Raw genomic sequence first — 26,582 nt, forward strand, 5'->3', positions numbered from 1 at the left:
TACGTCTAAGTACCCATTGAACGGTTCGTTTAGCTGTATATATTGTTAAGGGAGGGCGTTGTATTGGTTTTTCGGAATTGTTAGACCTGTGGGAGAAAAACAGAAGTGGCTGGGAAAGGCCATGAGATGTAGAAATATTTCTTTCACATTTTATTTCCTTGTAAAAACAGGTAAATCAATAGGGATTTTCGTACGGATAAGTACCCAGTGAACGGTTCGTTTAGCTTTATATATTGTTCCGGAAGGGCGTTGTATTGGTTTTTCAGAAGTGTTAGACCTGTGGGAGAAATATTTAAATGGTTGGGAAAGGCCATGGGATGTAGAAATATTGTTTTCACAATATTTTTCCTTGTAAAAACTGCAAAATTAATAGGATTTTCGTACGGTTAAACACCCTGTGTCCGGTTCGGTTAGCTTGAAATATTGTTACGTGTCGGCAATCTGTTGGTTTTTAGGAAGTGTTAGACCTTTGGGAGAAAAACTCACGTGACTGGGAAAGGACATAGGATGTAGAAATATTTTTTCACATTTTTTTTCCTGTAAAAATTAGATAAATTTCCAGGATTTTCATACCGTTAAATACCGTACATACGGTTTGGATACCTTTATATATTGTTCAGGGGGGGTATTATGTTGGTTTTTTGGAAGTGTTAGACCTGTGGGAGAAAAATGGTTATAGCTGTGAAAGGACATAAGATTGATAATTATTTTATTCACATTTTTTACTTTTATAAATTAGGTCAATTAATAGGGATTTTCGTATGGTTAAGTTGCCTATGTAGGATCCTGTTGCTGTAAATATTGTTTAGGGTAGGCACTCTGTTAGTTTTTTGGAAGTGTTATAACTGTGGAAGAAATATTGACATGTTTTGGAAAACTCACAGAATGTATAAGTATTTTTTTCACAATTTTTATTTTCTTAAACCTAACCCTAACCCTAACCCTAACCCTAGCCCTAGCCCTAACCCTAACCTTTACCCTAACTCTAACGGTAATATGTAAATTAATTGGGATATTCATACGGTTGAGATCCATATTTACGGTTCTGGTTGCTTTATCTATTGATCAGGGTGGGCATTCTGTTCATTTCTCAGAAGTGTTAGACATGTGGGAGAAGAATTGACATGGTTGGGATAGGCCATGGGATGTAGAAATATTTTTTTCACATTTTTTTCCTTGTAAAAACAGGCACATTAATAGGGATTTTTGTACGGCTAAGTACCCTATTTACGTTTCGCTTAGCATTATATATTGTTCCAAGTGGCCATTCTGTTGGTTTTTTGAAAGTGTTAGACCTTTGGGAGAAAAATTTACATGGCTGGGAAAGGCCATGGGGTGTAGAATTATTTTTCCACATTTTTTTCCTTGTAAGAACTGGTAAATTACTAGGGATTTCCGTACGACTAAGTAACCTATGTACACTTCCGGTAGCTTTATATGTTTCTCCGGGGGGGGTATTCTGTTAGTTTTTGAGAAGTATTAGACCTTTTGGAGAAAAACTGACGTTGCTGGGAAAGACCATGGGATGTAGAAATATTTTTTCACATTTCTTTCCTTTTAAAAACTGGTAAATCAATAGGGATTTTCGTACGGATAAGTACCCAGTGAAAGAGCCTCTTGTGGCGCAGAGTGGTAAGGCAGCCTTCTGAAATCTTTGCCCATGAGGCTGGGAGTTCAATCCCAGCAGCTGGCTCAAGGTTGACTTAGCCTTCCATCCTTCTGAGGTCGGTAAAATGAGTACCCAGCTGGGGGGTAAACGGTAATGACTGGGGAAGGCACTGGCAAACCACCCCGTATTGAGTCTGCCATGAAAACGCTAGAGGGCGTCACCCCAAGGGTCAGACATGACTCGGTGCTTGCACAGGGGATACCTTTACCTTGACCTTAAGTACGGATACGTGCCCAGTGAACGTTTCGTTTAGCGTTATATATTGTTCCTGGTGGGCGTTGTATTGGTTTATCGGAACTGTTAGACCTGTAAGAGAAAAATTTAAATGGTTGGGAAAGGCCATGGGATGTAGAAATATTTTTTTCAAATTTTATTTCCTTGTAAAAACAGGTAAATATTTGTTCACATTTTTTTCCTGCAAAAATTAGATAAATTTTTTTTCACATTTTATTTCCTTGTAAATTATTAGGGATTTCCATACGGCTAAGTACCCTATGAACGGTTCAGGTAGCTTTAAATATTGTTCCATGTGGGCATTCTGTTGGTTAGACCTTTGGGAGAAAAACTGACAAGGCTGGGAAAGTCCATAGGATGTAGAAATATTTGTTCACATTTTTTTCCTGTAAAAATTAGATAAATTTTCAGGATTTTCATAGAGTTAAGTAAGGGAAATTCGGTTTGGGTACCTTTATATAGTGTTCAGGGTGGGTATTATGTTGGTTTTTTGGAAGTGTTAGACCTGTGGGAGAAAAACTCTCATGACTGGGAAAGGCCATGGGATGTAGAAATATTTTTTTCACATTTTTTTCCTTGTAAATCTGATAAAGTAATAGGGATTTCCTTACGGCTAAGTACACTATGTACGGTTCAGGTAGCTTTATATATTGTTCAGGGTGGGCATTATGTTGGTTTTTCGGAAGTGTTAAAACTGTGGGAGGAAGATTTACATAGTTGGCAAGGGCCATGGGATGTAGAAATATATTTTTAAACGTGTTTTTTCCTTGTGTGTACTGGTATATTAATAGGGATTTTCGTACTGTTCAGTACCCAGTGAACGGTTCATTTAGCTTTATATATTGTTCCGTGTTTGCATTCTGTTGCTTTTTCGGAAGTGTTCGACCTGTGGGAGGAAATTTGTCATGTCTGGGAAAGGCCGTGGGATGTAGAAATATTTTTTTCAACTTTTTTTCCCTTGTAAAAACAGGTAAACTAATAGCGATTTTCATACGGCTTTGTACCCTATGTATGATTTGGTTAGCTTTATATATGTATCCGAGTGGGCATTCTGTTGGTCTTTTGTAAGTGTTAGACCTGTGGGAGAAAATTTTACATGGCTGGGAAAGGCCATGGGATGTAGAATTTTTTCCACTTTTTTTTCCTTGTAAAAATTGATAAATTATTAGGGATTTTCATAGGCTTAAGTACTGTGTGTACGGTTCGGTTAGCTTTATATATTGTTCTGGCGGTGCATTCTGTTGGTTTTTTGGAAGTGTTAGACCTGTGGGAGAAAAATTTACATGGCTTGGAAAGGCCATGTGATGTAGAAATATTTGTTTCACATTTTTTTCCTTGTAAAAACTGGTAAATTAATAGCGATTTCCGTTCGCCTAAGAACCCCATGTACGGTTCAGGTAGATTTATATATTGTTCCGGGTCAGCATTCTGTTGGTTTTTCGGAAGTGTTAGACCTGTGGGAGGAATTTTGTCATGTCTGGGAAAGGCCGTGGGATGTACAAATATTTTTTTCACATTTTTTTTCTTGTAAAAAATGGTAAATCAATAGGGATTTTCGTACTGTTCACTACCCAGTGAACGGTTTGTTTACCTTTACATATTGTTCTGAGTGGGCATTCTGTTGATTTTCTTAAGTGTTAGACCTGTGGGAGGAAATTTATCATGTCTGGGAAAGGCCGTGGGATGTAGAAATCTTTTTTTCAACTTTTTTTCCCTTGTAAAAACAGGTAAACTAATAGCGATTTTCATACGGCTTTGTACCCTATGTACGATTTGGTTAGCTTTATATATGTTTCCGGGTAGGCATTCTGTTGCTTTTTCAGAAGTGTTAGACCCATTGGAGAAAAATTTAAATGGTTGGGAAAGGCCATGGGATGTAGAAGTATTTTTTTCAAATTTCTTTCCAGTAAAAATTATGTGAATTTATAGGGATTTCCATATGGCTAAGTACACTATGTACAGTTGAGGTAGCTTTATATATTGTTCCGGGAGGCCATTCTGTTGGTTTTTCAGAAGTGTTAAACCTTTGGGAGAAAAATTGACATGGCTGGGATGTAGATATATTTTTTACACAATTTTTTTCCTTGTATAAACTGGTAAATTAATAGGGATTTTTGTACGGCTAAGTATCCTAATTACATTTCGGTTAGTTTTATATATTGTTCCTAGTGGGCGATCTGGTGTTTCGGAATTTTTACCCCTGTGGGAGAAAAACTGAGATGGCTGGGAAAGGCCATGTGATATATAGAAATATATTTTCCAAAATTTTTTCCTTGTAAAAACTGGTAAATCAATAGGGATTTTCGTACGGTTAAGTACCCAGTGAACAGTTCGTTTACCTGTATATATTGTTTCGGGTGGCCATTCTGTTGGTTTTTCGGAAGTGTTAGACCTGTGGGAGAAAAACTGACATGGCTGGGAAAGGCCACGGGGTGTAGAATTATTTTTCCACATTTTTTTTCCTTGTAAATACTGGTAAATTACTAGGGATTTCCGTATGGCTAAGTACCCTATGCACAGTTCATGTAGCTTTATATATTATTCCGGGTGGGCATTCTGTTGTTTTTTCGGAAGTGTTAGACCTTTGGGAGAAAAACTGACATGGCTGGGAAAGGCTATAGGATGTACAAATATTTTTTCACATTTTTTTCCTGTAAAGATTAGATAATTTTTCAGGATTTTAATAAAGTTACGTACCGTACATATGGTTCGGGTACCTTTATATGTTTTTCACGGTGGGCATAATGTTGGTTTTTTGGAAGTGTTAGACCTGTGGGACAAAAATGGGCATAATTTGGAAAGGACATGGGATTGATAATTATTTTATTCACATTTTTTTACTTGTTTAAATTAGGTAAATTAATAGGGATCTTCGTACAGTTAAGTTCCCTATGTATTTGGTCCTGTTACTGTAAATATTGTTCTGGGTAGGCACTGTTAGTTTTTTGGAAGTGTTATATCTGTGGAAGGAACATTGACATGGTTGGGAAAACCCACAGCATGTATAAATATTTTTTTCACATTTTTTAATTCTCCTAACCGTAACCGTAACCGTAACCGTAACCCTAACCCTAACCTTTACCCTAACCCTAACCCTAATATGTAAATTAATAGGGATATTCATACGGTTGAGATCACTATTTACGGTTCTGGTTCCTTTATCTATTGATCAGGGTGGGCATTGTTTTGGTTTCTCAGAAATGTTAGACCTGTGGCAGAATAATTGACATGGTTGGGATTGGTCATGTGATGTAGAATTTTTTTTTTTTACATATTTTCCATTTAAAAAACTGGTAAATTAATAGGGATATTCGAAGGGGTAACTACCATATATACGGTTTGTGTTGCTTTATATATTGTTCAGGGTGCGCATTCTATTGGGTTTTTTTGGCAGTGTTAGACCTGTGGGAGAAGAATTGACCTGGGAAGGTCCATGTCATGTAGAAATATATTTTTCACATTTTTTACCTTGAAAAAACTGGTAAATTAATAGGGATTTTTATTACGGGTAAATAACCTATGTGTAGCTTTGTCTATTGATCAGTGTGGGCATTCTGTTGGTTTCCCAGAAGTGTTAGGCCTGTGGGAGAAGAATTGACATGGTTGAAATAGGACATAGAATTATTTTTCCACATTTTTTTCCTTGTAAGAACTGGTATATTACTAGGGATTTCCGTAAGGCTAAATACCCTATGTACGCTTCAGGTAGCTTTATATATTGTTCCGGGGGGGGGGGGAGTCATTCTGTTTTTCGGAAGTGTTAGACCTTTTGGAGAAAAACTGACGTGGCTGGAAAGGCCATGGGATGTAGAATTTTTTCACTTTTTTTTCCTTGTAAAAATTGATAAATTATTAGGGATTTTCATAGGCTCAAGTACCGTGTGTACAGTTCGGTTAGCTTTATATATTGTTCTGGCGGTGCATTCTGTTGGTTTTTTGGAAGTGTTAGACCTGTGGGAGAAAAATTTACATGGCTGGGAAAGGCCATGTGATGTAGAAATATTTGTTTCACATTTTTTTCCTTGTAAAAACTGGTAAATTAATAGCGATTTCTGTACGCCTAAGAACCCCATGTACGGTTCAGGTAGATTTATATATTGTTCAGACTGGGCATTCTGTTGGTTTTTCAGAAGTGTTAGACTTGTGGGAGTATAATAGACACAGTTGGGAAAGGCCATGGAATGAAGAAATATTTTTTTTACATTTTCTTCTTGCAAAAATTAGGAAATTGGTAGGTATTTTCGTACGGTTAAGTACTGCCATGATAGGGAAAGGCCTTGGAACATACAAATATTTTTTTCACATTTCCCCCCTGTAAAATATAGGTAAATAATTAGGTATTTTCGTACTGTTAAGTACTGTATGTACTGTTCAGGTAGCTTTACATATTGTTCCGGGTAGGCATTTTGTTTGTTTTTGAGAAGTGTAAGCCATGTGGGAGTAAAATTGACATGGTTGGGAAAATTCATGGAATACATAAATATTTTTTTTTCACATTTTTTTCTTGTAAAAGCTGGTAAATTAATAGGGATTTTCATACGGTTAAGTATTGTATGTACGGTTTGGGTACCTTTATATATTTTTCCTGGTGGACATTGACATGGTTGGGAAAGCTCATGGAATAAATAAATATTTTTTTCACATTTTTTTACTTGTAAAAATTAGGTAAATCCATAGGTATTTTCGTACAGTTAAGTACCCTGCCTATGGATCGGTTAGCTTTATAGTTTGTTCCGGGTGGGGATTCTGTTGGTTTTTCAGAAGTGTTAGACCTGTTGGAGAAATGTTGAAATGGTTTGGAAAGCCCATGGGATGTAGAAATAGTTTTTTCACATTTTTTTCCTTTTAGAAGCTGGTAAATTAATAGGGATCTTCTTACGGTTAAGTATCGTTTATACGGTTTGGGTAGCTTTATATATTGTATCGGGTGGGCATTTTGTTGGTTTTTCAGAAGTGTTAAAACTGTGGGAGCAAAACTGCCATGGTTGGGAAAGGCCTTGGAACATACAAATTTTCCCCCCCACATTTTTCACCTGTAACATTTAGGTAAATTATTAGGTATTTTCGTAATGTTAAGTACTGTATGTACTGTTAAGGTAGCTTTATATATTGTTCCGGGTGCGCATTTTGTTTATTTTTGAGAAGTGTTAGCCTTGTGGGACTAAAATTGACATGGTCTGGAAAGGTCATGGAATACATAAATATTTTTTCACATTTTTTTACTTGTAAAGATTAGGTAAATCCATAGGTATTTTCGTACGGTTAAGTACCCTGCCTACGGATCGGTTAGCTTTATATTTTGTTCCGGGTGGGTATTCTGTTGGTTTTTCAGAAGTTTTAGACCTGTTGGAGAAGTATTGAAACGGTTGGGAAAGCCCATGGGATGTAGAAATATTTTTTTCACATTTTTTCCCTGTAAAATTTACGTGAATAATTAGGTATTTTCGTACTGTTAAGTACTGTATGTATGGTTCAGGTAGCTTTATATATTTTTCCGGATGGGCATTTTGTTGGGTTTTGAGAAGTGTTAGCATTGTAGGAGTAAAATTTACATGGCTGGGAAAGGCCATTTAATGAAGAAACATTTTTTTCACATTTTTTTACTTTAAAAAATTAGGTAAATTCATAGGTATGTTCGTACGGTTAAGTACCCTGTCTACGGATTGGTTAGCTTTATATTTTGTTCCGGGTGGGTATTCTGTTGGTTTTTCAGAAGTGTTAGACCTGTTGGAGAAATATTGAAACAGTTGGGAAAGCCCATGGGATGTAGAAATATTTTTTTCACATTTTTTTCCTTGTAGAAGCTGGTAAATTAATAGGGATTTTTCTACAGTTAAGTATTATATTTACGGTTCAGTTAGCTTTATATATTGTTCAGACTGGGCATTCTGTTGGTTTTTTGGAAGTGTTAAGCTTGTGGGAGTAAAATTGACATGGTTGGGAAAGGCCATGGAATGAAGAAATATTTTTTTCACATTTTTTTCTTGTAAAAATTAGGTATATTAATAGGTATTTTCGTACAGTTAAGTACCCTGCCTATGGATCATAGTTTGTTCTGGGTGGGGATTCTGTTGGTTTTTCAGAAGTGTTAGACCTGTTGGAGAAATGTTGAAATGGTTGGGAAAGCCCATTGGATGTAGAAATAGTTTTTTCACATTTTTTTCCCTTTTAAAAGCTGGTAAATTAATAGGGATCTTCGTACGGTTAAGTATCGTTTATACGATTTGGGTAGCTTTATATATATTTTATTGGGTGGGCATTTTGTTGGTTTTTCAGAAGTGTTAAAACGGTGGGAGGAAAACTGCCACAGTTGGGAAAGGCCTTGGAACATACAAATATTTTTTTTCACTTTTTCCCCCTGTAACATTTAGGTAAATAATTAGGTATGTCCGTACTGTTATGTACTGTATGTACGGTTCAGGTAGCTTTATATATTGTTCCGGGTGGGCATTTTGTTTGGTTTTGAGAAGTGTTAGCCTTGTGGGAGTAAAATTGACATGGATGGGAAAGACTATGGAATGAAGAAATATTTTTTTCACATTTTTTTAATTGTAAAGATTAGGTAAATCCATAGGTATTTTCGTATGTTTAAGTACCCTGTCTACCGGTTGGTTAGCTATATATTTTGTATCGGGTTTGTATTCTGTTGGTTTTTCTGAAATGTTAGACCTGTTGGAGAAATATTGAAATGCTTGGGAAAGCCCATGGAACATAAAAATATTTTTTCCACATTTTTCCCCTGTAAAATTTAGGTAAATAATTAGGTATTTTCGTACTGTTAAGTACTGTATGTACGGTTCAGGTAGTTTTATATATTGTTCAGACTGGGTATTCTGTTGGTTTTTCAGAAGTGTTAGCTTTGTGTGAGTAAAATTGACATGGTTGGGAAAGGCCATGGAATGAAGAAATATTTTTTTCACATTTTTTTCTTGTAAAAATTAGGAAATTGATAGGTATTTTCGTACGGTTAGGTACCCTGTCTACAGAATGGTTAGCTTTATATTTTGTTCCGTGTGGATATTCTGTTGGTTTTTCAGAAGTGTTAAAACTGTAGGAGCAAGACTGCCATGGTAGGGAAAGGCCTTGGAACATACAAATATTTTTTTCACATTTCCCCCCTGTAAAATATAGGTAAATAATTAGGTATTTTCGTACTGTTAAGTACTGTATGTACTGTTCAGGTAGCTTTATATATTGTTCCGGGTAGGCATTTTGTTTGTTTTTGAGAAGTGTAAGCCATGTGGGAGTAAAATTGACATGGTTGGGAAAACTCATGGAATACATACATATTTTTTTCACATTTTTTTCTTGTTAAAGCTGGTAAATTAATAGGGATTTTCGTACGGTTAAGTATTGTATGTACGGTTTGGGTACCTTTATATATTTTTCCTGGTGGACATTGACATGGTTGGGAAAGCTCATGGAATAAATAAATATTTTTTTCACATTTTTTTCTTGTAAAAGCTGGTAAATTAATAGGGATCCTCGTACGGTTAAGTATCGTTTATACGGTTCGGGTAGCTTTATATATTGTTCCGGGTGGTCATTTTGTTTATTTTTGAGAAGTGTTAGCCTTGTGGGAGTAAAATTTACATGGTTGGGAAAGGCCATGGAATGAAGAAATATTTTTTTCACATTTTTGTCTTGTAAAAATTATGAAATTGATAGGTATTTTCGTCCGGTTAAGTACCCTGTCTACGGATCGGTTAGCTTTATATTTTGTTCCGAGTGGGTGTTCTGTTGGTTTTTCAGAAGTGTTAGACCTGTTGGAGAAAGACTGAAATGGTTGGGAAAGCCCATGGGATGTAGAAATTTTTTTCCACATTTTTTTCCTTTTAAAAGCTGGTAAATTAATAGGGATTTTTGTACGGTTAAGTATTGTATATACGGTTCAGGTAGCTACATATATTATTCAGACTGGGCATTCTGTTGGTTTTTTAGAAGTGTTAGACTTGTGGGAGTAAAATTGACATGATTGGGAAAGACTATGGAATGAAGAAATATTTTTTTCACATTTTTTTACTTGTAAAACTTAGGTAAATTCATAGGTATTTTAGTACGGTTAAGTACCGAGGCTCCGGATCGGATAGCTTTATATTTTGTTCCGGGTGGGTATTCTGTTGGTTTTTCAGAAGTTTTAGACCTGTTGGAGAAATATTGAAACGGTTGGGAAAGCCCATGGGATGTAGAAATATTTTTTCCACATTTTTTCCCCTGTAAAATTTAGGTATATATTTAGTTATTTTCGTACTGTTAAGTACTGTATGTACTTATAAAGGTAGCTTTATATATTGTTCCGGGTGGGCATTTTATTAGTTTTTGAGAAGTGTAAGTCTTGTGGGAGTAAAATTGACATGGTTGGGAAAGCTCATGGAATATATAAATATTTTTTTCACATTTTTCTCCTTGTAAAACCTGGTAAATTAATCGGGATTTTCGTACGGTTTTCGTACGGTTAAGTATCATATATACGGTTTGGGTACCTTTATATATTGTATCGGGTGGGCATTTTGTTAGTTTTTCAGAAGTGTTATAACTGTGGTAGGAAAACTGCCATGGTTGGGAAAGGCCTTGGAACATGAAAATATGTAGACTTTAGGTAAATTCATAGGTGTTTTTGAACAGTTAAGTACCCTGTCTCCGGATCAGTTAGCTTTATATTTTGTTCCGGGTGGGTATTCTGTTGGTTTTTCGGAAGTGTTAGACCTGTTGGAGAAATACTGAAATGGTTGGGAAAGCTCATGGGATGTAGAAATATTTTTTTCACATTTTTTTCCTTGTAAAAGCTGTTAAATTAATAGGGATTTTCGTACAGTTTAGTATTGTATGTATGGTTCGGGTAGCTTTATATATTATTCTGACTGGGCATTCTGTTGGTTTTTTGGAAGTGTTATACTTGTGGGAGTAAAATTGACATGGTTGGGAAAAGCCATGGAATGAAGAAATATCTTTTCCACATTTTTTTCTTGTAAAAGTTAGGAAATTGATAGGTATTTTCGTTCGGTTAGGTACCCTGTCTGCAGAATGGTTAGCTTTATATTTTGTTCCGGGTGGATATCCTTTTGGTTTTTCAGAAGTGTTAGACATGTTGGAGAAATATTGAAATGGTTGGGAAAGCCCATGGGATGTAGAAATATTTTTTTCCTTTTAAAAGCTGGTAAATTAATAAGGATTTTCGTACGGTTAAGTATCGGATATACGGTTTGGTTAGCTTTATATATTGTATCGGGTGGGCATTTTGTTGGTTTTTCAGAAGTGTTAAAACTGTGGGAGGAAAACTGCCATGGTTGGGAAAGGCCATGGAACATAGAAATATTTTTTTCAAATTTTTTTCCTTGTAAAAACTGGTATATTAATAGGTATTTTCGTATTGTTAAGTACTGTATGTACGGTTCAGGTAGCTATTTTGTTCCAGGTGGGTATTTTGCTGGTTTTTGAGAAGTGTTAGCTTTGTGGGAGTAAAATTGGCAATGGTTGGGAAAGGCCATGGAATGAAGTAACATTTTTTTCACATTTGTTTACTTTTAAAAATTAGGTAAATTCATAGGTATCTTCTTACAGTTAAGTACCCTGTCTACGGATCGCTGAGCTTTATATTTTTGCTTTGGGTAGTTTTTGCTCTGGGTGCTCCTCCAAGGAACAGGGATGGGAGTTCTGGACGTCAAGCCAGAAGGGAAGGGAGGCCTGTTGTTTCCTGTGTTCAGTATTGTTCCAGATAGGTCAGTGAACTGGTGAAATTAATTTGGTTCAGTGTCAGTTTTTCAGTCCTCTAAAAATTAGGGGGGATTGAATTCTCAAAAATCGCCTTTGGGAACATGTTCCAAAAGACGTACAAGAAGATCCTTGACGGTGTGTTACCTTGAAGTTGACTTTTAATTAACATTTATAAGTTTTAGTCACCGTCCTGCATCACCTTCATCATCATTTATTTATTTAAGTAATTTATATACTGCCCTCCTAGCAAGCCAGCTCAGGGCGGTGTACATCAGTTAAAACATATGATGATCCAGTCAGTTCAGTTGAAAGCAAAAATTAACTAAGAGTTCTGAAACCAATCAGCATATTGAACAAATCCTATCAAATCCCGGTCTCAGATGGCCTTCAGTTCTTCCGGAGCTGGTCCACAGTCAGGGGGCAACTTCGACTGGGAGGAGGGCCAGGGATATTAGAAATACTGGGTTGACTTACGAGCTAAAGGCTGTTGATTTGTAAGCTTCTTCCAGATAGCTCAGGTTTGAGCACATGGATTTACTCCGTGTAATCTTCACTTCGTCCCAGAGTGGTTGCCTGTGAGCTTCATGGCCGGCCAGAATTTTGAACCTGTCCCCCTTTCCCGGTTCAATGTTTTAGGATTTAGACTACTGTAGCTCACAGACTGATGTCCTTGGCCCAATAATTATTTTGGGAAATAATAGAAAAGAGCCAGGATCCAGTGGCACCTTCAAGATTAGCAACATTTGTGATGGAGTCTGAGGGGCTTTACGCACCAGGATCTTTGTTGCAAATTGGTCACTGAACGAAAAATTGCCATTTAAAATAGTGGAATTCGTCGTTATGCATACCTGCCTTTGTAGTGGAATCCAGTTGCGTTTTGTAGCGTTTTCCACAGCTTCCGGTCTTGGCAGAAAAGGAAGCGCTATTTCCAAGCTCGTCCCGCCCCTGGCCGTCAAGCAGCCAATGGGCAGCCGTTAGCATGCTCCCAAACAGCCCCTTTCCCTTTAAGAAAGGTTTAAAAAAAAAAACAGACCCATTATAACGAATCTGTGTAGATTCGTTGCAACGGAGAGACCCATCCAGCTGCCTAATGTGAGCTGTCGTTTGATCGTATGATCGTTGCCACGCTGCCTCGAGTGATAAAAAAAAAATCCCCCCCCCTCTCACGGGCCCGATTTTCGGCTGAATTAATGTGTAAAAAATAAAGGGACTTTATTTCAGCAAACGGGCTTTTATGTGGTTTGTGCTTAGTGTCTAAAGGTGAAGGACTGAAGCCAGGGAAGCCTCTAAACAGAAAGAGGCTCGCTGGTGCATTTATCCCCGCTCTCTCGGAGAAAAAAAAATGGCGATCGCTTCGCCGGAAGTTTGGAGGACAGGCTCAGGAGGAGGGACTTTGAAGAACCCGCAACAATGTTAACGCACAGGTCTTTATCGCTAGTGTTGCAGATTGTTTGCAAGAGTGTAGCGCTTTCCGGAGGGTGAATCCACTTTTTGGGATTCCCCTGAAAGCGCTACAATGAAGCGCTTTTTGCTGATTGGTTTCAGGAGTGTTGCAGATTGTCTACGACGTCGTGCGTTATGGCAAATCAATAGCGTTTCCAATTGGCAACCATTGTGCGATTTTGAAGCCGTGCAAAAAGCCCCTGAGTTTCCGTGAGTCACTGCTCACGTCTTCAGAACCGTCATGTAGAGTCGCCTTGCTTGAAATTTGGTATGCGTGCAGGTCTATCAGTTGCCTAAGAATTATTCATTGCTGTTGTGATAAATGACAAATTCTTTGGCAGCCAGACAAGTTTGCGTTTACCTGAACAACATGGAACCGGTTAAATAGAATTTTTAATAAAACGCAGGTCCTTTTTAGGGGCTTCCAAAGGTATCCTAGTGAAAGAATTAATAAGCACAAGGTATAGAGAGATTTCTGCATTAGCAGTTCAAGGAGATACTTCCAAGGTCTCTCTAATGTGATTTTCCTTTAAAAATAACATGTGATGGTAATTGTTACATACCTGTGGTTTCACTTATGCAGAGGAATAGCCATTGTGCATATTCATCAGTTAAGAACATCAGAGAAGCCATGCTGGATCAGGCCAAGGGTCCATCTAGTCCATCACAGTATCACACAGTGGCCCAAACTCAGGGGCCTTCAGGAGGTCTACCAGGCAAGGCCAGAACTCCAAAAGCCCTCCCACTATTGACCCTCCATGCACCAATGGTTGGCTGAAATGTGTTTTCTTTGGGTTGATATCTGGCACCACTCCATTCAGAAAAATCATGAATTCTTTTACTGCCAGGAGGGACGCTTCTGACCTCAAGCTTGTAGAAATATTTCAGAAAGGGCATAATTTATACATGAACCATACACATAAGTGCTTTTGACATCTAGGGCCTTTTCGCACAGGGATCTTTGTTGCAAATTGTTTGCGGAATGAAAAATCGCCATTTAAAATAGTGGAATTCGTCGTTATGCATACCTGCCTTTGTAGTGGAATCAGTTGCGTTTTTTAGCGTTTCCCACAGGCTTCCGGTCTCGGCAGAAATTGCTAGAAAGGAAGCGCTATTGCCAAGCTCGTCCCGCCCCTGGCCGTCAAGCAGCCAATGGGCAGCTGTTAGCATGCTCCCAAACAGCCCCTTTCCCTTTAAGAAAGGTTTTTTTTAAAAAAAAACCACCCATAGCAACGAATCTAGGTAGATTCGTTGCTACGGAGAGACCCATCCAGCTGCCTAATGTGAGCTATCGTTTGATTGTATGATCGTTTGCACGCTGCCTCGAGTGATAAAAAAAAAAATCCCCCCCCCCCTCTCACGGGCCGATTTTAGGCTGAATTTATTTGTAAAAAATAAAGGGACTTTATTTCAGCAAACGGGCTTTTCAGTGGTTTGTGCTTAGTGACTAAAGGTGAAGGACTGAAGCCAGGGAAGCCTCTAAACAGAAAGAGGCTCGCCGGTGCGTTTATCCCCGCTCGCTCGGAGAAAAAAAAATGGCGATCGCTTCGCCGGAAGTTTGGAGGAGAGAGCCAGGGGGAGGGACTTTGAAGAACCAGCAACAATGGTAACGCACAGGTCTTTAGCGCTACTGTTGCAGATTGGTTGCAGTAGTGTATCGCTATCCGGAGGGTGAATCCACTTTTCTGGATTCCCCTGAAAGCGCCACAACGAAGCGCTTTTTGCTGATTGGTTTCAGGATTGTTGCAGATTGTCTACGACGTCGTGGGTTATGGCAAATTAGTAGCGTTTCCAAATAGCAACCATTGTGCTACTTTGAAGCCGTGCGAAATGGCCCCTAATCTTGATTTGCAGGCTCTTAACCTCATGTCTGTGCTGCTAATGCAACATGATTAGTGATTTTTCTTTTCTTTTTGCATACTAGCTATAAAGAGAGATTTTTTCTCTCTCTCTCCCTCCCTCCCTCCCTCCCTCCCTCCAATAAAGAATATTCAGGTAAAAACCTAAGTATTTAAAGTGAGGGAGGCTTGTCTGTCTGAGCTTTAAATCTAAACATTAAATGTTTTCACTTTGTAGTCCTGCAAAATACTTCCCATTTAACTTCTTAAATTAAAAATCACGTAAGGTGAAACAGCGCAAGAAGGGTAAATTGGAAATAGATGACTCCCTTAACTATGGTTTCATTCGAATGGAAATGCTGCAGAGAAGAGGCTGCAAGGATCTATGGATACGTTAACATTTGTCCATCTGTGCAGGGTTAAGGAATGGCTGACATCAGGGTTTCCCAACATGGTGCTCACCACGTTTTTGACAAATAGGGAGGGCCAAATGCGGTGTCTGCCCAGCTGGGCTTCTGATTGGCATTGCGGAATAACCAGTGTTTTATTCTCTCAGCATATTATTAAATTAGTCCTATTGAGCTTCCCCTATGTTTGTTTGTGTGGTTGGCTTCACCTCCTGCAGGACCAGTATTCTAGAATTACTCAAAAAGGTGGCAGATCCCTGAGTAACATGAACAAATCAAGAATCAGATAGTAAAAAGCAGGGTACCAAACATCAGCTGTTCTTTTTCTTCTGCGAACAATGGCTACAGGAAAGTGTAATCCTGGCTTTCCCCCCGTTATAACCTAACATGTCATTTGACAAACAGCAAACACCAGAAGGGACCAGATCAATATCTTTATTAAATTAAGGTACTTCTCAGTGTATGTGCAGCTGAAATTGGAATGCAGTGAGCCACTTTGGTAGAGTGTGAAATGTTGACATATTCTTAAGAATTCGAACAATTCCAGATGAATGAATGCCTGAGAAATCTATATTCCCCCCCCCCCTTTGGGGCCAAAGATACAAATGCTGAAAAATTGTGCTATGGTTATAGTGTTCAGTAGCATAACCCCGCTCCCTGACATTTTGCAGAGGCCATCTTGGGAGTGTCCCAGTCTCCTCTGGCAACCATTTATGATTGTGGCCACTGCTCTGTGTCAGGATTCCAAAAGTGTCCACAGGTGCAGAAAGATTGGGCCCCCCCTGTTTTAGATGTCCCGCCAATCTGTCAAAGTGTGTCTGTGCCACTTCTGACTTGCAGCCCAAAAAGTATTTTCCCAGTCTGGCTTGTGATCTTTTGGATGTTTGACAGCCTTTCCTCCGTTTTTGCAGAAGAGAAATCTTTGTGTTTTTTTTAATGCTATCTTTATCATCAAGTGGTCCAGCCTGAATGCAGGTCCAGGAATATTGCATCTAAAATGTTTATTTTCATGTCCCCAACACCTTTGATACCTTGCCACACTGTCTCCAAAGGTGTAGGAGCAATTTAAACCATGAGCCATTCAGTGCAAAAACCGAACGGCCTGTAAGTTAATTAATAATTTTTTCCGTTTTCAGAGCAGAATATTTAATCATTCAACAGACATGTCCTAGTTTGTGCTTTCCTCTTTTTATACCTTGCAGATTCTTTATTTGACATCATTATACAAAAGGTGAAAAGATCTGAATATATTATTTCCTCAAGGCCATTGCTAATATTAATCTGGCTATGTTTACTACCTTAATAGTAATTCCATATTTATAGTTTGCCAGGAACACTTTAATTGCCCTCTTAGATTCCTCCCTCTCTCTTTCCTGCCCCCTTCATGCCATCCTTCCTGCTTTATATATAATTTCCCTTTCCTTCCTTCCTTCCTTCCTTCCTTCCTTCCTTCCTTCCTTCCTTCCTTCCTTCCTTCCTTCCTTCCTTCCTTCCTTCCTTCCTTCCTCCCTCCCTCCCTCCCTCCCTCCCTCCCTCCCTTCCTTCCTTCCTTCCTTCCTTCCTTCCTTCCTTCCCTTTTCATTACAGAGAAATAACTGAAAATGTGCAAACATTTTTGATTCAGTTTCCCAGGAGGGGAAGGGAAGCACCCGTTGGGAGGGGAAATGTACCTAGGATATTCGAGCCACGTGTCTAAAACCATAAGGAGTAAATGAGAGACAAGGGGGCAGATCCAGATGAATCTCTGCATAACCTCTGAAGTGGGACTTGATGTTGACAGTATTCTTCCCTAGGCATTTTTCATAGCGTAGGGTAGCCCCAGAATTATACCGTCTTCTAAAAATGCCTCTGGAGCTGATCTCTTCGTTTCAAGGGTTTTCTGTGCTACTCAGTGCAGCAGGGGGATACGGAGAAAGCAGATGCTGTTATCCATTTCATTGGGTAATGAAATGATCAATGTCAGTCCTCTTGTATGTGCACGCATGTGCGTGTGTTTATTTTTTAAGCTCATTATACTCTTGCGTCCGGAAAAGTGTTCATTTCACAAGGGGTCTTTGAGGGAACTGTTGTTTTGTTTATTAAATGCCAGTTAACTGGAGGTTAGGAGCAGTCTGCTCTTGCCTCTTCCGCGCACAATGCTCATTACAGCAGTCGCAGCTGTTGTTGCAGCCTGACAGAACCTGTGGAAGGTGGCGGCCATCATGCTGAGGGATGTAGGGATGCCAGCCTCCAGGTGGCGACTAGAGAGCTTCCTGAGTTACAGCTGACAGAGATCAGCTCCCCTGGAGAAAATGGCCACTTTGGAAGATGGAATCTGTAGCATTATATCCCATTGAAACCCTGCGTTCCTCAGGCTCCACCTCCAAATCTGGTGTTTCCCAACCTGGAGTTGGCAAATCTCCTTTGCTCAGTAAATTTCTGGGCAGAATGGGGCTTCAGCCCAGTCTGCAAGCCAGAAGACCATGCATGTCAGGAAGAAGGTTCTGACTAAGGGAGCCTCCTACAGAGCTTGGCCCTGGTAGGACATTTGTAGTTACAGGCTGCGGCTTTTTCAATACGTATAATGCTAACCGTGCCCTTCTGAGTTCAGCGAGAACTGCCACAAGAGTGGCAAAGAGGAATAACTGCTAGAGATTCTGGAATCCTCGACTTGCCTTATTTTAGGAGCTGTGGCTGTTACAGTTACACCCCTAGTCTATTTAATTCAGGGGTCCCCTACCCTTTTGAGCTTGTGGGCACCTTTGCAACTCCGACACAGAGTACCGGGCGCAGCCACATAATGGCTGCCCCAGGTGGAGCCACCAATAAGATGGCTGCCGCAGGAGGTGGAGCCAAACACAAAAATGCCAGGCCCCCCGCGCTAATTCTTTTAGGTACATATAGGATGTATGTATGAATTTTGTGTTTTTCTACATTCGTGTGCCGTTTTTCATTACCAAAAGCTCTCTAAGGGTCTCACAGCAAAAATAACACACTCCTGCCTTTTCTTCAGCCAGAGGTCCCCTGTAGGTATTGATCTTGGTGTGTGTGTGTGTGTGTGTGTGTGTGTATGTGTGCACACAGGCATGTTCTTCCTCCCCTCCTATCCCCAGGCTATTTTCCCAGTCGATAGCAATTTATAGCAGCCGCGGCTTGGCGCGGCTGTCGTTGACGCCGCGGAGGGTGCCCGGCGAGGATGCGGCTTCTCTCGGTGTCATCTGGCCGCGCCGAGGCGCGACGGAGAAGGGCGGGGGCGCCTGGCTATAAATAGGCCAGGCGCACGCGTGGAGGCCCTCTTCGCGTCGACTGCCGTCGGGACAGCGTGCTGTCCCAGCAGCAGAGGGAGCCAGGCCCAGCCGCGGGGACGAAGCGCACGGCCCGGCGGGCGCTTGCTCGCTCCTCGGCTTCCCCGGCTAGCAGCGAGGACAGGAATAAAATAAAGAAAAAAAAAACCCTTGACGCAGGAGTAGGTAGGAGCGGGGGGTGGTGCGACGTGAAGATGCCGCGGCAGCGCCAGTCAGCACCGTGGGACCGGGGCGGGGCCAAGGCCTGAAGGGGATCCCCCAGTGGCGGTGCGGGGGCCGTAGAGGGATGTCGGGGAGCGCGGTCTACCTCTCCTCCTGGGGGACTAGGCAAGCGCCGAGGGGGCTCAACCGCCGGACGGGCGGCAGCTGGGGGGGGAGCAGAGGGCTCGAGCCCTTCTGGGGAAGGGAGGGCCGCGGTTTCTGGGCCTTCCTCTGTCACTGTCGGGGGGGGTTGGAAAAGCCCCCAGAGGGGGGAGGGCGGCCCCTCGCGGAACACTCGGTCCCGGCGGGGCAGGCAAAGCCCGGAAAGAGCTCCGGGAACCCCCAGGCGGGGGAGTGGGGGCAACCAGCGGGGAGGGTCCAGGGAGGCCTCTCTCTCTCCGCACATGCCCAACTGGGTCCCACGCAGGCCGTCCCGGTCCCCTGAGGGGGCGAGGCTCCAGGAGGAGCGGGGCGGTAGGCGGGCCAGTGCAATGCTGGCAAGCAGGGCCTGGGCAGCTGAGATTCCTGGGTCCCGGTGGCAGGGGCCGTGAGGCAGGCTCGCTCGGGGCCACAGGGGACTGGGAACGGGGGCTAGTCGGGTCAGTCCCATGTCTACTTCTGCTTCCCCTCGCGGTGACCGCGAGCAGAGGAGCGCTCGGCCGCGGGGCGGGGGTAGGGGGGGTGCAGTTTCCAGGTCCAGCCTATCTTTGGGGTTGCGGTCCAGTAGGCGGCGGAACCGTGACCAGGAGGACCACATGGGAGCGACAGGAGTCGCTCCCCTTCGCCTCTACGGCGTCCAAGATGGCACCACGGCGGAGATCAGGGGCATCCGGTGGTGGGGGGAGGCGGATCTCCCGCAGCCAGCTGAGGACGCACCGATCTAGGAGGGGCACCTCCCTGTGCCGTTCCCGGTCCGCTTCATCCGATCGCCTCGGCTCTGATAAATCATCGGGCTACTGGGCAGGATACGCCAAGGCAGTGGCTCTCTTCGCAGATAGGCGATCGGGACACCGCAGCCTGCCACGCCGCCGACGCTCCCGTTCTTGTGCTAGGGACAGGAGTTCTGACAGCGGTAGAAGGGAAGGAACGGCGAGTCATGGCGGGAAGAGACGTCGGAAGACGCAATGGAAGGCGCATAAGCGGTAGCGATCATCGCGGCACAGCCTGACTTCTGGTGAGTCATCAACAGGGGTTGAAGGGGACAGCACGGTGCATGACGGGTGGTATTGGATTGAGGCTGCCTTTGTTCCTGGAATCCCGCCATGGATGAAGAGCCAGAGGCATACCACGAAGCGCTTGCTGGATGAAGCCGTGGTTAGCCAGTAGAGGAGGGAGCCCCCGGGCCGGTTCAAGGATGGGGAGGCCCCGCCGGGGGTTCATCTCCCCGCAAGATTGCGGGAGAAGGCCCCTAACGGGTATTTTGTGGACCTGTTCGATCTGGTCCGGGGAAGGAACAAGGGTGGGGACACGGGGGACCACAAGGATAAGGAAAAAAGCACACCCCAGCCCTGCGAACGGACCATGATCAACTGGCTGAAGGGGTTCACGGAATATCACGGCCTTATTTGTGGAGCTTACCACGAGAGGGGGTGGCATCTTTGCCGCTATCTGCACACGGTCCTAGAAGCGTGGGAGAGAGGGGGTGAGGAGGCGGCCATGGAATATGATAGGGAGTTCCGTGAGCTCGCCTTGAACAATGGGTCCACACGCTGGGACTTGAAGCTATACGACGCTTGGATCGTGCAGGTGGGATCCCCAACTCGACAACGCAAAGAGAAGCCGCGGACGGGTTCCTCGGCCCCTCCCAGGAAGCTCAGCGGATTAGTCTGTTGGGATTACAATAGGGGGGTGCAAGAGGCGGCGGTGTATATTTGAACACCGCTGCGAGGCTTGCGGCCTCTTCGGAGTGGGGAGCGGACCTGGGATTGGAAGACAGCTGCCGGATCGCCTGGTGGACCAGACGCGGGCTCAAGTGGGACGCTCTTCTAACGGTCGTGGCTGACGAAGTCCGTCGGGTCGGAGTTCCGGATGTTCTGGTGATACACGGTGAAAATGACTTGCCGGAGATGACAGGGTGGCAGCTCAGCGCTCGGATTGTTGATGATTTGGTGATTCTACGGCAGCGCCTTCCCAAGGCCTGTTTGATGTGGTCTGAGATGCTTGACCGTTTGGCTTGGTGAGATGCAGTCCGGCACGATAGAGTGAACTGGGCGAAACAGAAGGTTAACAAGAAGGCCAAAAAGACGGTGGCAGCACTGGGGGGAGGCGTGATTTCGCATCCCGGGATTTCCTACTGTTCACCGGCCATGTTCCGGCCAGATGGTGTTCATCTGTCCACCCAGGGCTGCGAGCTCTGGTTAGCAGATGTTAGGGATGGGTTGTTGGGAGTTCTTTCCCCGGGTTGGTGGGAACAGGCTTAATTCACCTGTTCAGTGGCGGCTATGCTTGGTAGGGAGCCTGTTGGCAGGGAGCCCACCTGCGTGCAGGACTCCCTGAAGGAGGGGGTCTTGGTAATGAGACTGGCAGTTCCCCTGGCACGGCCTACCCGGCTGGGAGGCTAGGGGCCCGGGGCGGCCAAGCAGCAAGGGGGCACCAATGGAGGCGGACGCCCTTTGGGTCCCTTACTGCCGCTTCCCAGGAGACTCTGCGGCGGAAGGCGTCCCATCCTCCCGGCTGGGAGTGAGGAGTGGAGCCCGAGCGCCGCAGTTCAGAAAGGACAGCCAGACGGCTGAAATGGGGTCAGGCTCCCTCACCAGCATAGGGCCAACCCTATGTTGGGGTTGTTTGTTAATAAATGGCTGCGGCCAAGTTATTTGCCAAACAGGAGTCGTGTCTTCGCTGGAGTAGTCGCCACCTGCTAGTCAACATTCTATTTCTGGCTTTCATATGTTCCCATTGTGCTCCAGTGTTTTAAGCACTGTGTTATTGGCCAGATTTTTTTTTTTATATATCAAAAAGATAAATTAGGCTATAGGACAGAATACGTTTCTTTGGTGAGCTGAGCGGGACTCGAGATGCATCTTGTCTGTTTGCTACAAGGCCTGCAGAGCAACATTTTGCCTCTTGCATTTTTGGCTCTGTTTGTTTTTTAGTCTTTGTTTCAGATTTCAAGTTGTCAGTCTTGTTTGGTTCTACAGCTGCAGCGGCCGGCCACCACTACTTCCATGTGGCTGGACAAACCAAATGGTACTTGAGGGAAGGACGAAGCTCTCAAAACTCCAGGGATGTGGAGTGTTTTGAGGTATCCGGGCCTGGAGATCCATAGCCCTATGTCTGTTCTGAGCAAAGAATTTCCGATCATTCTTCTGGCTGTGGGGAATTTTCTTCCTGGGAACCCAGGATGACTCCTAGAAGCCTTGAGAGAGAGAGTGGCTTGTTGTGTCCACAGCAAAGCAGTCACGTGAAGGGTGTTTTGTCTGCTGAACCTCACCAGTTTGATGATGACATAGCAACATTGCAGCCCATAGTGATACCTTTAGATTGAGCCTTTTTTATGGAGTTAAAAAAAAAACCCCGTAGAGAAGGCAAACTTTTCAACCCACTAAACTGTGCTGCTGTTTTATTACACATTCTTCCTAATGGTTGGCCTCTTCTTCATCCTTGCCGAACGCCTGTTGCTGGGACTTCAAGCACAACTGCTCCAAACAGTCTTTGATGATCCGTCTTTTCTAGGTAAATTTAAAGAGGCAAAAAATAAATAAAAATTTTAAAAACGAAGCCTGCACTACATCTTTCGGGCATTCCAGTGTTGCAAGCTCTGAGGAATGTAAAACGAAGTTGCTTTCCTTTTATGTGCTTTTCTTTTTATTATTTCCCATTTAATTTCCACTGCATATTTCATTCCTTTATTTTTTTTTATGCGATTATTTCCAGCAGCAGAGGCTATTCACAGTAGCAGTCATTTTACAGCAAGTGGTCGTGAGACTTCCAAGGAGTAACTAAAAGATGAAAAGATGGTGATGACTCAGGGAAATCTCAGTATGCAAACAGTATACCGGCTTCTCTCCATCTGCATAGCAGAGCCCATGTTATTTCAGCTTGGGGTGGGAGGGGGATGCGATACAGTAATACAAGAAAGTCATTGCTTTGTCAGGTGGCCTTTTCTTTTACCCGGAATGATTTTTGGATCTCTTGCTCCAGCGATGCGGCGAGCATACAAGGGAGTGGCCAGGAACTTTGTGCGATACGCTAGGGCAGCAGGACATCAAGCAGCTTGGCCCATGCGGAAGACTTTGGCACTTCAGTACTTAGCATCACTTCGGGAGCTGGGGAGGTCACCCGGCACTATGCGAGTCCACCTGGCGGGACTTTCATTTTTTAGCAAGCTGTGGGGGTCGTGGGACCCGGGTTCATCCTTCCTGGTCCGCAAAACAGTGGAAGGCTGGAAAAGGGGGGACCCCAAGCGCACTGATGGTAGAAGGCCCATTACATGGCATTTACTGAAGCGGTTGGTGGACCAGCTGGGAGTGGTGTGTTAAGACTCGTATGAGGCAGCATTAGCAGCTTCAGCCTTCACATTGGCTTACTTTGGGGCACTGTGCTCCAGTGAGTTCCTGGCGCCTATAAGGGCTCCCTCCTCAATGGTTTCCTTAGGGAGGGAAGACGTGACGGTGGGCAGGCGGGGTGCCCAAATTTGGATACAACGGTCAAAGACCGACCAGAGGGGTCAAGGGGCATAATTGTGGGTACCTAGGCGGGCAGGTACCGGGCTGTGCCCCGTGGCCTGTCTGGAGGCCTTCTTGGCGAGACAGCCTCCCGTGCCAGGGTATTTGTTTATCCACGCAGATGGGTCCTGCTTCTAGCGTTTCCAGTTTGTGGCCATCTTACAAGCTAGCCTAAGAAGGGTTGGGCAGGACCCGGGGTGGTATGGAATGCATTCCTTTCGAATTGGGGCAGCCACCCAGGCCTACACAGATGGGGCATCCCCTGAGCAGATCATGGGGCTAGAGAGATGGAAGTCCCGGGCTTATTGTGGGCATGTGAGGCCGGGCATGGCAAAACATTAACCTGTGGCTTGTTTCAGGGAGCTGCCCAGCTACGCGCCGAGTGCTGGTTCTGGGACACAGCTTTGTCCACTGGGCACACACTTATGCAGCCAGTTCTGGTTGGGGCTCCAACCTGGGCCTGGGAGAGGATATTTCTGTCCAGTGGTCGGGACACAGAGGCATGCGCTGGTCGGCCCTCCTGGGAATGTTTGCTGCTGCAGCTGCCAAGTCGGGACCTCGAGACATGCTGGTGATACACCTTGGGGGTAATGACCTACCTGCTGAAAGCCGGGTTCACCTGAAGCGGAGAATGCTGAGTGATCCGGAGGCGCTGTGGCAGAAATAGCCTTCGACAGTTCTGGTTTGCTCCCAGATGGTGGAGCGGCGAGCCTGGCACGGAGCAAGGAACGTGAACAGTGTGAACCGTTCTCTGCGGAAAATTAACACGGCGGTGGCATCCCTGATGAAGGACATTGGTGGCTGGGTAGTGGTCCACGGGGACATTGATAAAAATATTTCTGCTTTGTATAGGGCTGACGGGGTTCACTTGTCCAGTTGGGGTTTGAACTTATGGTTGTTTAGTATACGGGCCACACTTCAGGAATGGGCTCAGTTAGGTGGTGTTCGCGGGAGTAGGGATGGCAATCCCTCCTCTGGTGGCGGGTATTGCATGGGGATGGAGCCTGAAGATGGGTCAGGGAGTCTAGAAGCAAGAGGAGACCCCCCGAAGGTGTTGCCGCCTCAGGATTGAGGGGTAAAATGGGGGTTGAGCTTACCCGGCTGGGTAGCTCAACGGGATCCAGAGGGTGGATGACCTGTGATGGGCCAAGGGAGGTATACGCCTCCTGAAGCATCACCGGCATCCACTCTATGGGTCAGAAACCCCACAGCAAGGAGCCCCGGAGATCCATGGGGATTCTGGTCGGGGTCTTCAGGCAGCTGTGGGGTGTGTGGGTTTAAATAGACCAGAAGGACCAGGGTCAGGCTCCCTCTCCCCTTGCTGGCCAACACAATGTTGGAAAATTTGTTTTGGTTAATAAAAGATGTGGCCTGTTTTTGCCAATGATATGGTGTGTGTGTCTCCTTCCTGAACAAAATGTCCGCATGCAAGTCAAAGGGTGTTAAAAGAAGAGCTGAATTTTATACACCTCTTATCATTACTCAAAGGAGTCTCAAAGTGCCTTCCGTTCCTCTCCCCACAACAGACACCTTTGGAGGTAGGTGGGGTGGAAGAGCTCTAAGAGAACTGATCTGAGAACAGCTCTGTTAGGACTGTGACTGGCCCAAGGTCACCCAGCTGGCTGCACGTGGAGGAGTGGGCTTGCCAGGTTAAAAGCCGCCGCTCTTAGCCTTTATACCAAGCTGGCTCTCAACACCAAATTGGATCTCAGACTCCGAACATGATTCTGGATACATAATGTCTTGGAGGCAATGACAGTGGTAAGGTTGCCAACTCTGGGTCGGGAAATTCCTGGAGATATTGGGGCGGAGCCTTTAAAGTCCACCCTCCTGATCTACCATTTTCTCCAGGGGAAGTTACCTCTGTGGTCTGGGCATTAGCCGCAATCCTGGCTAACTTCAGGCCCAACTTGGAGGTTGGCAGTTCTAGTAAGGAGCCATATAGCTCTGGTTAAAAGAACGGGTTATTTCCCCCCAGCCCTGAATGAGGTTTCTGAGGAAATCAAGGGAAGATGTGGTTCTCGACATCTGCAGGTGACTCTCAGGAAAGAATCTTGAGCGGGTGGATGTGTCCCCCAGGCCCTTCCTGATTGGCTGCCTTTGCCATCAACTGCCGCATTGTGACGTGTCATTTCACCTCTGAACTTGATTGTGATGCTGGAAGGCGAGGGTGGCAGGTCGTCGAGGGCTACTGTAAACAGGATCAGTCCCTCAAGGCTGTTGGTTGATAGCAGACTGCCTTTTTCACTGAGTAAATATGGGCAGCATTCAACTGGGAATTGCATTGGGGATAGCATTTGGTGTTCTCCTTGTAGCGGCTATACTTGTGATACTAGCGCTATGGCTTTACAGAAAGTTGGGGAGACCCTTTTCTGAGGTGAACAAGATTTCACCAATTCACCAACCTACAGAAGACAACAGAAAGCCACCAGGGCGCTCTGGGCAAAACAGCAGCAGTTGCGATGGGTCTGAAAGTACTTTAAAGCAGAACAGACTTAAAGATCACTATACCCCAGAGAAGGTGGAGGAAAACCTGAAATCACATCCAGGTTTCTGCTGTGACATGCCAGAGGAAGTGGAGAACCATCCAAGCCCTGGCTGTCCTATTCCAGAGGATGAGGAGGCAAACTTGGAATGTATTTCACGTGGTGGTTGTTTTGGCAGGTAAGAGGACACCTTTGTTTTCAGCAGAGGAGAAAGGATCAATAAATGGGGTGGAGAGTACAGAATGTGGCAGGTAAGAGGGCACCTTTAGTAAAGAAGACGAGACTCCACTTTTCATTGGCATTTAAAATGGCCACAGCTTTATTCAACACCCAAAACAGAGGGTTGGAGGCAACAAGGGAATGAAGCTGACCTACGCAGTCCGCTGACTGCGGGTCTCCAATGCCAAGCCATAAGGAGCCCATCAAATTTCCCCGCTGAGAATACGGGTCTCCCCATGTGCATTGGCCTATTCCAGGGAGATGATCTGTGGTGGAGGGCCAAAGGGCACAAACCTCTTTGGTGACCTCCCAGATCATCTGGTCATGAACGAGCTACCCAAGCCTACCCTGCAGGGTCTGCTTGCGGCACGTTACTCTTTAATAAGGCCCCATTCCCCGCGGGGAGGCCGATCGCACACCGGT

The 26,582-nt window shown here is 44.1% G+C and overlaps 1 long non-coding RNA gene across 1 annotated transcript; it reads right to left on the reverse strand.

The window, feature by feature from the left end:
* Positions 1-22,606: 22,606 nt before the first annotated feature.
* Positions 22,607-25,473, reverse strand: LOC143822142 (uncharacterized). The gene is made up of 3 exons (XR_013226060.1): positions 25,316-25,473; positions 24,054-24,165; positions 22,607-22,728 (listed from the first exon to the last, which is right to left on the reverse strand). It is a non-coding gene; the product is annotated as an uncharacterized LOC143822142 (long non-coding RNA).
* Between the last annotated feature and the right edge of the window lie 1,109 nt (positions 25,474-26,582).

Source organism: Paroedura picta, chromosome 1 (assembly GCF_049243985.1).
Source record: "Paroedura picta isolate Pp20150507F chromosome 1, Ppicta_v3.0, whole genome shotgun sequence".
Lineage (NCBI taxonomy): Eukaryota > Metazoa > Chordata > Lepidosauria > Squamata > Gekkonidae > Paroedura > Paroedura picta.